General features: G+C 41.8%; 1 protein-coding gene across 2 annotated transcripts in view; it reads left to right on the top strand.

The window, feature by feature from the left end:
• Positions 1-12,469, top strand: part of CTNNA2 (catenin alpha 2) — a 760,050-nt gene that overhangs the window by 592,969 nt on the left and 154,612 nt on the right. The window lies entirely within an intron of this gene.

Genomic DNA, 12,469 nt, shown 5'->3' with positions numbered 1-12,469 from the left:
CCAATATTTAGGTGATGCTGGCATTTCACAGAATACCTGCTCAGCTACTGACTAACTCTAGAGGCATCTGCATTCCCTAAGTGCCCAAATTTTCACTGTAAAAGTCCCATGTGCCTAAGTTTCTGCTGCTGGGTATGCACACTGCTGCCTCAGGCAGGAGCCCAGACACCTATCTCTCACCTAGGCCCCAGTGGGATTCTCAAAGTAGGTGTTACCCTTCCTATCTCGCCTACAGGGTCCAGTGAAGGTAGCGTTCTCAGGGCTGTGAATTCCACTGGTTGGCTAGGTGCCTAAAAGTTAGGCATTGCCATGCCTAAGTTGCCTCTATGAATCCAGCCCCTAATGGCAGAGTTTCAAAAGCAGCTAAGCACGTTAGGCACCGAACTGCCATTGAAATCAATGAGAATTCGGCTTTACATAATCCTACTAGGTGCCAGTCCCGTATACCGTTGAAAACCTGCCCCCTAGGGCCAGATCTATAAAGGTACTTACACACTGCAGTGCCTCGTCCATAGTTGCTCTGCCACCTAATGGAAGTCTAAGCCCTGAATTAGGTCCCCAGATTCCCCATGCATTGTACGGGGAGAGTCAGGTGCCTATGGAAGCAACTCTCATCCTGTCCAAGATAGCCAGGAGTGAAGTGCTGAGGAGAGACGCAGGAAGAGAAGAGCGGTTTAAGGGTGCCCATGGCTTTGGTTTGCACTAGGGCTCCAAGCAGTGCATTAGTTGTGTAATGGCGTCAGTGATTGGTGACTTTATGAATGCCAACTAGGTTAGGCACCTAAAAGGCTAGGTAGCAGCTGAGTGGCAATTTTGAGAATGTCACTGTCTTCTAAATAATGGACTCGGGTGTCTAAAGAGGCAGTGAGTTGCACTGTAACAGGGCGTGGCAGGGCCCCCTTTCCTCCTGTCTGTTAGGTTCACAGTCACTTTGGTACCCTGGGGTCAGTAACTACTGGTGCAGTTTATTCACAGACATGTTCCCACCACCATTTATCCATATACAATTGGCCCTTCACCATCGGCAGGCAGGGAGGAATAGCTACCCTTCTGCTCCCACCCTGGCTTCCTTCCTTTGAGGCTTTTGTACAGCCCCAGGCTAATTAGGCAGTAGCTGTCTCTGCTTCCCTAATTAGGGCCAGGTTACCCCAGCCAGCGCTAATTTATTCCCCTAAATGGGAGCTGACATGACCGAGGGCTGAATCAGCAACCCTTTGCCCAGCACCCTGTCACAGCACAAATACCTTATGTGGTGTGACAGACCCAGACCAGTGGGGTACAGGAGTCTGGTAGAGGGCAACTATACCGGTCACTGGATGAGTAGTTTTCTGTTCCCTGAGTGACCAGAGCAGGGGCTGCACTAGAGTAATCAGGAACCAGCTAGAACCAGTTCGGGCAGGCTAATTAGGACACCTGGAGCCAATTAAGAAGAAACTGCTAGAATCAATTAAGGCCGGCTAATCAGGGCACCTGGGTTTTAAAAAGGAGCTTACTTCAGTTTGTGGTGCAAGTGTGAGGAGCTGGGAGCAAGAGGCACAAGGAGCTGAGAGTGAGTGCTGCTGGAGGACTGAGGAGCACAAGAGTTATCAGACACCAGGAGGAAGGTCCTGTGGTGAGAATAAGGAAGGTGTTTGGAGGAGGCCATGGGGAAGTAGCCCAGGGAGTTGTAGCTCTCATGCAGCTGTTACAGGAGGCACTATAGACAGCTGCAGTCCACAGGGCCCTGGGCTGGAACCTGGAGTAGAGGGTGGGCCCGGGTTCCCCCCCAAACCTCCCAACTGACCTGGACTGTGGGTTCTTCCAGAGGGGAAGGTCTCTGGGCTGTTCCCCAACCCACATGGTGAATCTCTGAGGCAAGAAAATCCGCCAATAAGCGCAGGACCCACCAAGATAGAGGAGGAACTTTGTCACAGTGGAAAAGGAAGGGATTGGAGATGTGTACTCGCACATAGTGTCCTTGGAACTCTTGAGAACTCAGAGAGGCATAGCACCCTGAAATTAACAGGTAATATTAGTCATAAAATTATCCAGCCATTTACAAATCCAGCTGCAATATTTCTCTTTCTGATTTTTACTGGCTGATGGCATGCCGTGCAAAGAAGAATATCCTTCTATTTGGATTGGATTACTGCAATACATTCTCCACTTGATGACCATTCAGAGGATTTAACTGGTGCAGGAGGCAGCAGCCAAATTACTCAACAGTGTTAGATACAATTATAGATGCATTTTTCACCTTATAAGTGTCAGCAGAAAGTGACCTTGTTATGTAAATAAAGAGCAAAGTTCTGTTTATAGTTTGGAAAACACTCTGGGACCCTTTGGGTTGAAAGTTGCTATGTACTAGAAATATATAATTAATTATTGGATTAATTGCACTTATTTATTATAGCACACACAATTTCAGACATATTATTTGCTAACAATCCTATGGCTGAAAGGGACCTTGAGAGGTCCTCTAGTCCATCCCCCTGCAGTGAGGCAGGACCAAGTATACCTAGGCCATCCCCAACAGATGTTTGTTTAACCTATCCTTAAAAACCTCTGATGATGGGAATTCCACATCCTCGCTTGGAAGCCTATTCCAATACTTAACTATCGTTATAGTTAGAAAGCTTTTCCTAATATCTAACCTAAATCTCCCTTGCTACCGATTAAGCTCCTTACTTCTTGTCCTACCTTGAGTGGACATGGAGAATACCTGATTATTGTTCTCTTTATAATAGCCCTTAAAATACCTGAAGACTGCTGTCAGGCCCCACCCTCAGTCTTCGTTTCTCAAGACTAAACATGCACAGTTTTTTTTAATCTTTCATCAGAGGTCAGGTTTTCTAAACGTATTGTTGTTGCTCTCCTCTGGATTCTCCAATTTGTCCACACCTTTCTTATAGTGTGGTGCCAGAACTGGAACCAGTACTCCAGCTGAGGCCTCACAAGTGCCAAGTAGAGTGGGATAGTTGCCTCCTGTGTCTTACACACGACACTCCTGTTAATACACCCCTGAATGATACTAGCCTTTTGTGCACCTGCATCACATTGTTGACTCGTATTCAATTTGTGAGCCACTGTAACCACCACTTCCTTTTCAGCAGTATCACTGCTTAGCCAGTTATTCCCCATTTTAGTGAATACTGAATATGCAAATAACATTTATATGGTGATGTTTAATATTAAAGTAACATGCAAATGATTGAAAAAATGATTAGTTTTTCTAATATTTATGATGGTACTAACATTTGTTGGTGTTTTATTTAAGCATTTTCTCCCACATTTGAAACCTCCCACTTGTGATTTTTTTTTTAAATGGCTAAATGTATTGTTATGAAACATATCATGGATCTTGAATGGTTTTGGGCTAACATGCAAAGCAAATGTTGATAGGTGGAAAAATACATAGTACAGTCATGCATAGCTGGATGTACAATTTACATTAATAAACCATTCGCCATTGCAGAGCCATAATGTGCCAATAATTTCAGCATCACAGAGTAGCATCAGAAGAATGTTTTGTCCATTAATTAACCACTTTGTGATAACAGGTAAATGTGGTATTTTTAATGGCAATTGCCGTTGTGCAGCAACTAGTGTAATCAAGCCCTAATCCTGACTGGGGTCTCTGAAGCCTATGAATTCAATAGAAACACTCCCCTACACCACCATTTTCTCCCGATGAGACGATGACAGAAAGAACAAACCTCACTTGATAAATGTTAGTCGCATCACTCAACACACCCCACTGGAAGATGCTCAGATATGATGGTGATGAGGGCTAAATAAGAGACTTTATAGAATGAAATATTGGATTGTTTCCACATTAAACAACTAGTCATATATTAGTAAACATGCAAAGCCAAATTACATTCATCTGTGTGACACAGTAAACCAGGAAACACATCTACACATTATTGTTTATAGTGGAGTTATAGAAATCAGACATTAAATTCATATAAATAATTAAGCATTGTGCTCTGAACGTATTTACATGTTCTCCATCTCATGGTTTCCTTCTCTTACATTGCCTTCATTTTATTGCGCATGGCAAAACCAAATGTGTCTGGGATGGGGTAGCTGGCCCCTTAAAGGGAATACTGCCGACTGGGCCGTACTCCCCATAACGTGGCATGGCCCTTTAATGGTTTGGGCTGGTCTGATATTCAATGCCTGAGGAGGTATGGGGAGAAGAAAGGGGTCCCAGGAAGAAGTAGCATTTACAAGGACTCCTGTTCTGTATCTTTAAGGGACTATGACCTGTAGCCTTGCTGAGAGGGTGGGGCAAAGTGCTTCTCTTCCTAAAGAAGAATGAGCTGGGAGTAGGAGCAAGCATAAATGCTGCCCTCCTACTGCATAGAAGGCAGATACCTGTAGACACTGCAGAGAGCAAGAAGGCTTCTATGAGGGCCCAGAGTTTAGGGAGAAGACAGTAACGGGGGAAATAGGCCTGCTGAACCCTCCCAGCCTGAGCGTGACTGGGAATGGGGCCAGCTGGAGGAGAAGCTGCCACAGGCTCTACAACTGGACCAAAGTACGACTTGAGCTCCAAGGAGAAGAGCTTAGAGGCCCCAGTCTTAAGGAGAGGGATGGAAGGCTTGTCTGAAGTACAACCCAGCTCTGGCAGGAGGGCTGGGACCTCCTGAACATGAGTGGAAATTGAGCAGGATTTTTACATGGGTGTGAGAATGGGTGGCTGTGAACTTGGGTGGCTAAATAAGTAAGTTATCCTCTGTAGAATGAGAGAGTAAACCAGACCTTCAAAGAGGGATTGAACTAATCTAGTCTGGGTAACTGTTTGAAAAGACCCCAGGGGCACTGAGTGCAACTTGCCTTCAGGGCCACAACAGGCCAAAAGGGGTATGCTAGAGAGGCAAATGCCTTTATGACTGTTATACTTGCATCTCTGTGATGTTCTCTACAGAGAGAGAATTTGTGCCAATGGCATGGAGATGGTGCTAATTACACCAGCAAAGATCTGTCCGGAAATCTTTAATGTGATTGAAAACCCATGAAGACAGTTAGGAGGAATTTTCAGTTTGGAGCTTGTGTTAATGAACAAGTTGCTAGTCTCCACTGAGCCATAGCCTGGAACTAACTTACAACTTGGAAGGTCCCTGAATAAACACGATAGGTCAGTAAGGCAAGGTAGTTTACATACAGTAATCTTTCTGCTCTGTCCTTGCTGATTTTCTGTGTGAGCTGAGCCAGCCTACCTCTATGTAAATACCTCTAAATAACCAACAGTATTAACCGTTAAGGCTTGACTAGGAATAAGAATCCCAAGTGGGGCTTTTTTCCTAATCTATGCAAAGTTCCCCACGCCTCCTTTACTTAATTATGGAAACAGACAAGAGAAAAATGGGACATACTCAGTTTTAATGTGTATGTGATGAATCCCTAACAAAATTGTATGTCTGTGTGTACACACTTTGAATTAGGACAGATTGGCTGAGTGAATAATGTTAGTTACTATTCAAAAATGAAAATATATCCTGGTATTACGTAAAATCATGGGTGAAATCCTGGCCCCATTGAAGTCAATGGGAGTTTTGCCATTTACTTCAGTGGAGCCAGAAATTCACTCCATGTTTCTAAGGCTAGGTCTACACTGGGGGGTAGCTGAATTCGACGTATCCGAGCTGACTTACCCCACCGTGAGGACGGCGGCAAATCGACCGCTGCGGCTCCCCCGTCGATGGCGCTTACTCCTACCTGTGCTGGTGGAGTACGCGTGTTGATTCAGGGATCGATTGTTGCGGCCTGACGAGACGCGATAAATCGATCCCCGAGAGATCGATTTCTACCCGCCGATCCAGGCAGGTAGTGAAGACAAGCCTTAAGAGTTAATAAGGTTTGTTATCTTCTGTGGAGGGTGTTAAAAGAAGGAAGTAAAAGATTATTATTTTTTTATAGATGAGTGGAAGGCCCTTTCTTAAACTAAAACTGGGGAAAGTATAAAATTAAATAGGATGGATTTTTCTAAGAAATTGACATACATTTTGGCAACTTTTTTCTACTGTAAAGATTCAGCTGAGAGTTAAACTATTGCCCGTTTTCCCAAAGTGGTTCAAAGCATGTTAGCCAATTGAAATTGTGAGATATATGTTGAATCTTGTCTAACTATGTCTCTGTCCCAGGGTGCAGAGATAAAAAAGGGTTAACTAAATATGGCTTTCTCAAGTAACAAAAGGTTTATTGATGTTAATTCTCATTAAAATGTCAGTTGTGTACTGCTCTCTGGTGACATTGTCATTTGCACATCTATCCTTATTTTGCTCTAGTTAATCAGGTTAAAATTGGTTTGTATGTGGCTGATTTTATATATATATATATATATATATATATATATATATGAGAGAGAGAGAGATTAAACTTTCTATCACTTCCAAAAAAATTTCATTCTTTTTCCTAATATGTCAGATATTACATTTTTTAAACTTAATTTATGGCTAATGCAGTATCCTATTCAGATTATTCATATGGGGCCTGATTTTTCATCCAAGATATATTTTCCTGACCATTGTCTCCACTTAAGCTGGGGTTTTCAAATATCATTGACATTTACCTTTATTTGATAGGAAAGGTGGTATAGTCTTCTCCTGACACAACTTAGTCTCCTTTTATTGTCCATAGGGCTAAAAATACCAGAGCATATTTTCCTATCTTCCCACTTAAAGCAGCCACTTGTGTCTGTTGTTCTGTGGTTTTTTTTTCTAGTACTAAGTTTCAGTTCATCACGTTTATGAAGATGTTGAAGAGAAACATAGTTTTAAAAGAGTGATATTGTTCAGCAGTGAAAAGAAGATATTAGGACTGGTATATTTTTGAATATTAATGTATACCTTACCAGTGTGATGTTGCCGTTGTGAAGAAACTCTAATAATGGAGGTATCTACGTAGGTGATGATGGGGGGGGTGAAGTATGTTAAGGAATGGTAGCTGTTGGATCAATAGATAATCTTTCCACCTGTCTCCTTTGGGCTAAATTACTGGATAAATGACAGCTGGTCTGTCTTGATCATGCAACATGTAATACATTACTAGACTGAGCTCTCCCAGCTTCCACTTATCTCAGCAGAGAAGACAGAAGGCATCTGAGTGTGTGAAAATGATAGCATCTTCTGATTCCTTTTCACACAGCTAGAGAAGGGTTTTTTTGTATCGTAATAAATTGAACCATTATTCTGTCTAGCCTTCCAGATAAGACATCTTAAAGGGAAAAGAAGGTAGTTTCTTCCACACTTTTTATTTTGAAGTCTTCCTCTTTATTGGTGACATAACAACAAATGTGTCGTCTGTCTGCACTGGAACAATGTAGCTCTGTAATCACAGAAGCAACTTTGAGTGCTATGCAGCACCTACCTCATCCCTGTTTGTATATGGGTTTACTGTCACCTTTCTTCTGACTAATAAAATCTAGATTTTGATGCTAGTGTGATAATGCTCATGTGACGGTGCTGCCTGTGAGAGCCAGCTGAGGTCACTCAATTAGGGTGATCTGCAAACAAAACGGGGCATACAAACCCCAAAAGCTGGTGGTTATTCCAATGCTTAGATTTACCAAGCCAGCGCAAAACAGCTTCTATAGTACCTCACTGGTTACTCAGAAGTCCAAACAACGTAGTTCCATTAAAGTACCCAGCCTCAGGCCTCTGTCCAGACACACCTGTCAGGTATGATGATGATTACTGAAAATCTTATCTCATCATATAAAAGAAAAGGTTCTTCCAATCCCAAAGGATCAGCCACATACCCAGGTCCAATTATAACTTAGATCTTACCCAAAATACACACTATAGTCAATTCTTATTAACTAAGTTAAATTTTATTAAAAAAGAAAAGAGAGAGAGTGTTGGTTAAAAGATCAATATACATACAGACTTGAATTCAATTCTTGAGGATCAGATACATAGCAGAGGTGAGCTTGTAGTTGCCAAAAGTCTTTTTAGATATAGTCCATAGGTTATAGTCCAATGTCCATATTCAGGGTGGCTCCAGTCAATGACTGGGGATCTCAATCCTTGTGGCTTAAGGTTTCCCCCTCTTGAAACCCAAAGCAGATCTGAGATGCAGAAGGATCGTGTCCCAAGGTTTTTATACATTTCCCGCAGCCTTTTGGCCTGAGAAAACAATAGGCTCAACTTGCCTTCTTCTAAACATCATGGCAATTAGCCCAGGATAATTTATCCATTAAACAATTCAGATACAGGTTAACACAACCTTCAAAGAGACATATAGACAATAATACTATTTCACTCAAGTATCATCATAAATGTTAATATTCCTTTTTTTATCTTTGAATTAAAGCTATAGCAATAGACAAGACTTGTTTGCTTACATCACAAGACCTGACAAACATCTACCCTTCTACCTCTAACAATACAGACTTACATTTCAAAGCTCTATTCATTTGCCTATCTTCCTAACCAGTCTCTACAGGTCAGCCATGGGTCAGGTCAGTCAGTGAGTTAATTCACTCTTTCTGGCCCTGTCACCTTCCACTGAGATATTATATTACACTTATAACGTCACAGCTCAGTTGGGTGATTATTCAGCATACAGGATCTCAGCTCAAGGTCCCTTTTTTATCTCTATGACTTTATAATGATGTCCATCATAGATTCATAGATTCTAGGACTGGAAGGGACCTCGAGAGGTCATCGAGTCCAGTCCCCTGCCCGCATGGCAGGACCAAATACTGTCTAGACCATCCCTGATAGACATTTATCTAACCTACTCTTAAATATCTCCAGAGATGGAGATTCCACAACCTCCCTAGGCAATTTATTCCAGTGTTTAACCACCCTGACAGTTAGGAACTTTTTCCTAATGTCCAACCTAGACCTCCCTTGCTGCAGTTTAAGCCCATTGCTTCTTGTTCTATCCTTAGAGGCTAAGATGAACAGGTTTTCTCCCTCCTCCTTATGTCACCCTTTTAAATACCTGAAAATTGCTATCATGTCCCCTCTCAGTCGTCTCTCCAGGTCATTTTGAATTTTAATCCTATCTTCCAAAGCATTTGCAACCCCTCCCAGCTTGGTATCATCCAAAACTTTATAAGTGTACTCTCTATGCCATTATATCAATCATTGATGAAGATAGTGAACAGAACTGGATCGAGAACTGACCCAGGCAGGATTCCACTTGATATGCCCTTCCAGTTTGACTGTGAACCACTGATAACTGCTCCCACCTTATAGTAGCTCCATCTAGGTTGTATTTCCCTAGTTTGTTTATGAAAAGGTCATGCGAGACCATATCAAAAGACTTACTAAAGTCAAAATATACCACATCTACCACTTCCCCCACTATTCACAAGACTTGTTACCCTGTCAAAGAAAGCTATTAGGAATTTATTCTTAACAAATCCATGCTGACTGTTACTTATCACCATATTATTCTCTAGGTGTTTGCAAATCTATTGTTTAATTATTTGCTCCATTATTTTTCTGGGTACTGAAGTTAAACTGACTGGTTTGTAATTTCCTGGGTTGTCCTTATTTCCCATTTTTATGGATAGGCATTATATTTGTCTTTTCCCCATCCTCTGGAATCTTTCCCATCTTCCACAACTTTTTGAAGACAATCGTTAATAGATACTTGTCAGTAGCCCTTTGAAAAAGACCCATCCCAGTTGGCTGAAAAGAAACCGGACAAGGAGAGGAATGGCTCCCGGGCTATTTGGATGGGACTAAAATTGATGGAGATGGTATGTGAAAATGTCCTGACAGAGAAATAATATGTGAATAGTTAAGCTTGAGTTGTGATGATGGAATCACTGACCTGGCAGAAGCTGATGCGTGTGCCCCGCATCTCCACCTTCCCCTGTATCTGGGTTATTCCATTCTACCTCCTCATGCAAGAGGCTCTTTGGGCCTCCCATTTCCTTCTCCCTCCCATGTCTGGGGCTGTGTGCCCCCCACATTCCCTCCTCCCACACCTGCCACAGGTTCTGCGCCTCTCTCTCCCAGTTCCAAAGTACTTTTCATGCCCCCCTGATGGGGGGGGGAGGGGGACAGAGAAATGCCCTGATATTGAGTGTAAGGCCTCACTTTGTCAGCCAGTTCCCTTCAAGGAACCCAGGCAGAAGATCTACCCCATAACAATTCTGATACAAGAGTTTTTAAAGACTACAATAAATAAACTTTTATAACATATATATTTTATGTTTTATATTTTCAGCCTACAACAGATGGCATTTGACAGAGCTGCCGGATGCTATGTAACATCACGTGCCATGCCATTTTTGCCAATAATACTATTTATTTAAGGTGTTGCTCTTGCTCTCCTGTTTGAAACTGTGTACTGAGGGAGGCATTGTAACCCTTTACAAATGTAAACAGCAACAATAGAGGTATTGTTCAGGAGGGCGGGATAGCTCAATGATTTGAGCATTGACCTGCTAAACTCAGGGTTATGAGTTCAATCCTTGAGGGGGCCACTTAGGGATCTGGGGCAAAATCAGTACTTGGTCCTGTTAGTGAAGGCAGGGGGCTAGACTCGATGATGTTTCAGGATCCCTTCCAGTTCTATGAGATAGGTATATCTCCACATATAAACTCTGAGGGAATGACATTACTTCCAAAGCATATTGGGTCAATCAAAATAATGTGTTTGAAATTAAGAAGGTGTATATTTGTAAAGGGTTACAATGCCTCCCTTTCCACAACTACTCATGCTCAGAGTAATTCTGGGTGACATTGAGTAGTTGTGTAAGACATCAGAACAGTCTCCCAAGAAATTACGTTTGGGACATTCAGAACTGGATTGCAAAGGCTAGATCCTCAGCTGCAATAGAGTTCTGTTTGCAGAGGACCTGGTTATGAGGGTAAGGGAGGACAAGATGGATGTATCCCATCTCTGTTCTTCCCCAGGACTTTTGATGTTGGTTCGGTCCATGGCATAATTTAGACCAGGCTCAGGTTCGCTGCTATAAATTATTGTGCCTTGCAATGGTGCTTAGAATGGCTGGAGATAGCCATAACACAGCATGCTCTATCCTTGTCCCCCATCAGCCCTGGCTTGGCCCCTGCACTGAGAGGGTTGAACTTTGGGAGAATTCCCAGCTGCCTGGTCAGGGCAGCTTTATGATCCCTTTTAATAGGTGCTAAAAGGAAGTACTTGATTCTGCATCACTGAAATCAAGGGAGGACCCAAGAAAAATTTGCCCTGCACCAAATGAGTTCATAAATGCTAGTCAATTGTTGCATAGTGATGTGACTATTTAAAAAATTCATCCTGAAGTGGCTTTAAATTATGTTGATTAGCATATTAATTATTATCATTTTGCTAATATGCAGAGTAACTTGCATTGTTTATTGGCAGCTCTTTTTACATAACAATGAGGTATTATCCCTATGATGGCAATCCATGGATTAAAATATTTCATACAGTTTTACCTCTTGCAACAGCTCTGGGATCAGAACTTCACCTGGTAGCCAGCTTGAAGAGAGAGGAGAAAGAGAGACCTTAAATAACATTACATACATAAAAAGCGACAGAGTCCTGTAAAAAGCAACAGAGAGTCCTGTGGCACCTTTAAGTGTAACAGATGTGTTGGAGCATAAGCTTTCGTGGGTGAATACCCACTTCGTCAGACGCATGCTTATGCTCCAATACGTCTGTTAGTCTATAAAGTGCCACAGGACTCTTTGTCACTTTTTACAGACCCAGACTAACACGGCTACCCCTCTGATACATTACATACATAGTCTCTCAACAGAGAAATGAAAGTGGCATTGAATACTAATGTCACTAAGCTGCTTTACTGCAAACAGTTAAAATATATGTAACAGTTACTGGATTTTTTTTTATGAGAGTACAGCTTTATATTCTAAGTTTAAACTAGCACCTTGATTGTATTGATATATTATATAGACCAGCACACTTGACAATCCCTCTTTCCGTTGCCACAATTCAAATATGTTTTGATTACATATCTTATCAGTCCAAATCTCTTTCCTTTGTTTGTTATGTTAAATTTCACCTTGACAAACTGTAGGCTAACCATTTAAAAACACGGTGCCCACTAACTTGACTGACACACTAGTGCCTTGGGGTAGGGGGGATGACACACCTGTACTACCAACTCACCAGTGGGTTACACAAATATATTCTGTTGTAAAATATGGAAGGGGTTTATAGTCCCTATTCTCTTGTGTGGGTGTGTACAATTCACTTCAATCAGTTTATCATTGTTTTTTTTTTCTGAACCTAAGGAGTAAAATTGTATTTTGTTTGAAATCCTATTGTCGTTTGCTACTGTAATGTTTGAATTTCTAGATTGAGAAAAGAGGAGCTGCAGAGGATTTACAGATTCCTGACTGATTATAAATGCATTGGCCTTTTATCAGAATTAACATTACAGTAATACAAGTCAAACATTGACTCAGCTAAATGGTTAAAGCAGAGGATGAGAAGATGACCATTTAGAGTTGATAGCATAGTCATATGTCTTAGAGAAATCATTATTGAAAGG

This window comes from Trachemys scripta, chromosome 5 (assembly GCF_013100865.1).
Source record: "Trachemys scripta elegans isolate TJP31775 chromosome 5, CAS_Tse_1.0, whole genome shotgun sequence".
Lineage (NCBI taxonomy): Eukaryota > Metazoa > Chordata > Testudines > Emydidae > Trachemys > Trachemys scripta.
This window is presented reverse-complemented; position numbering and strand designations above follow the sequence as displayed.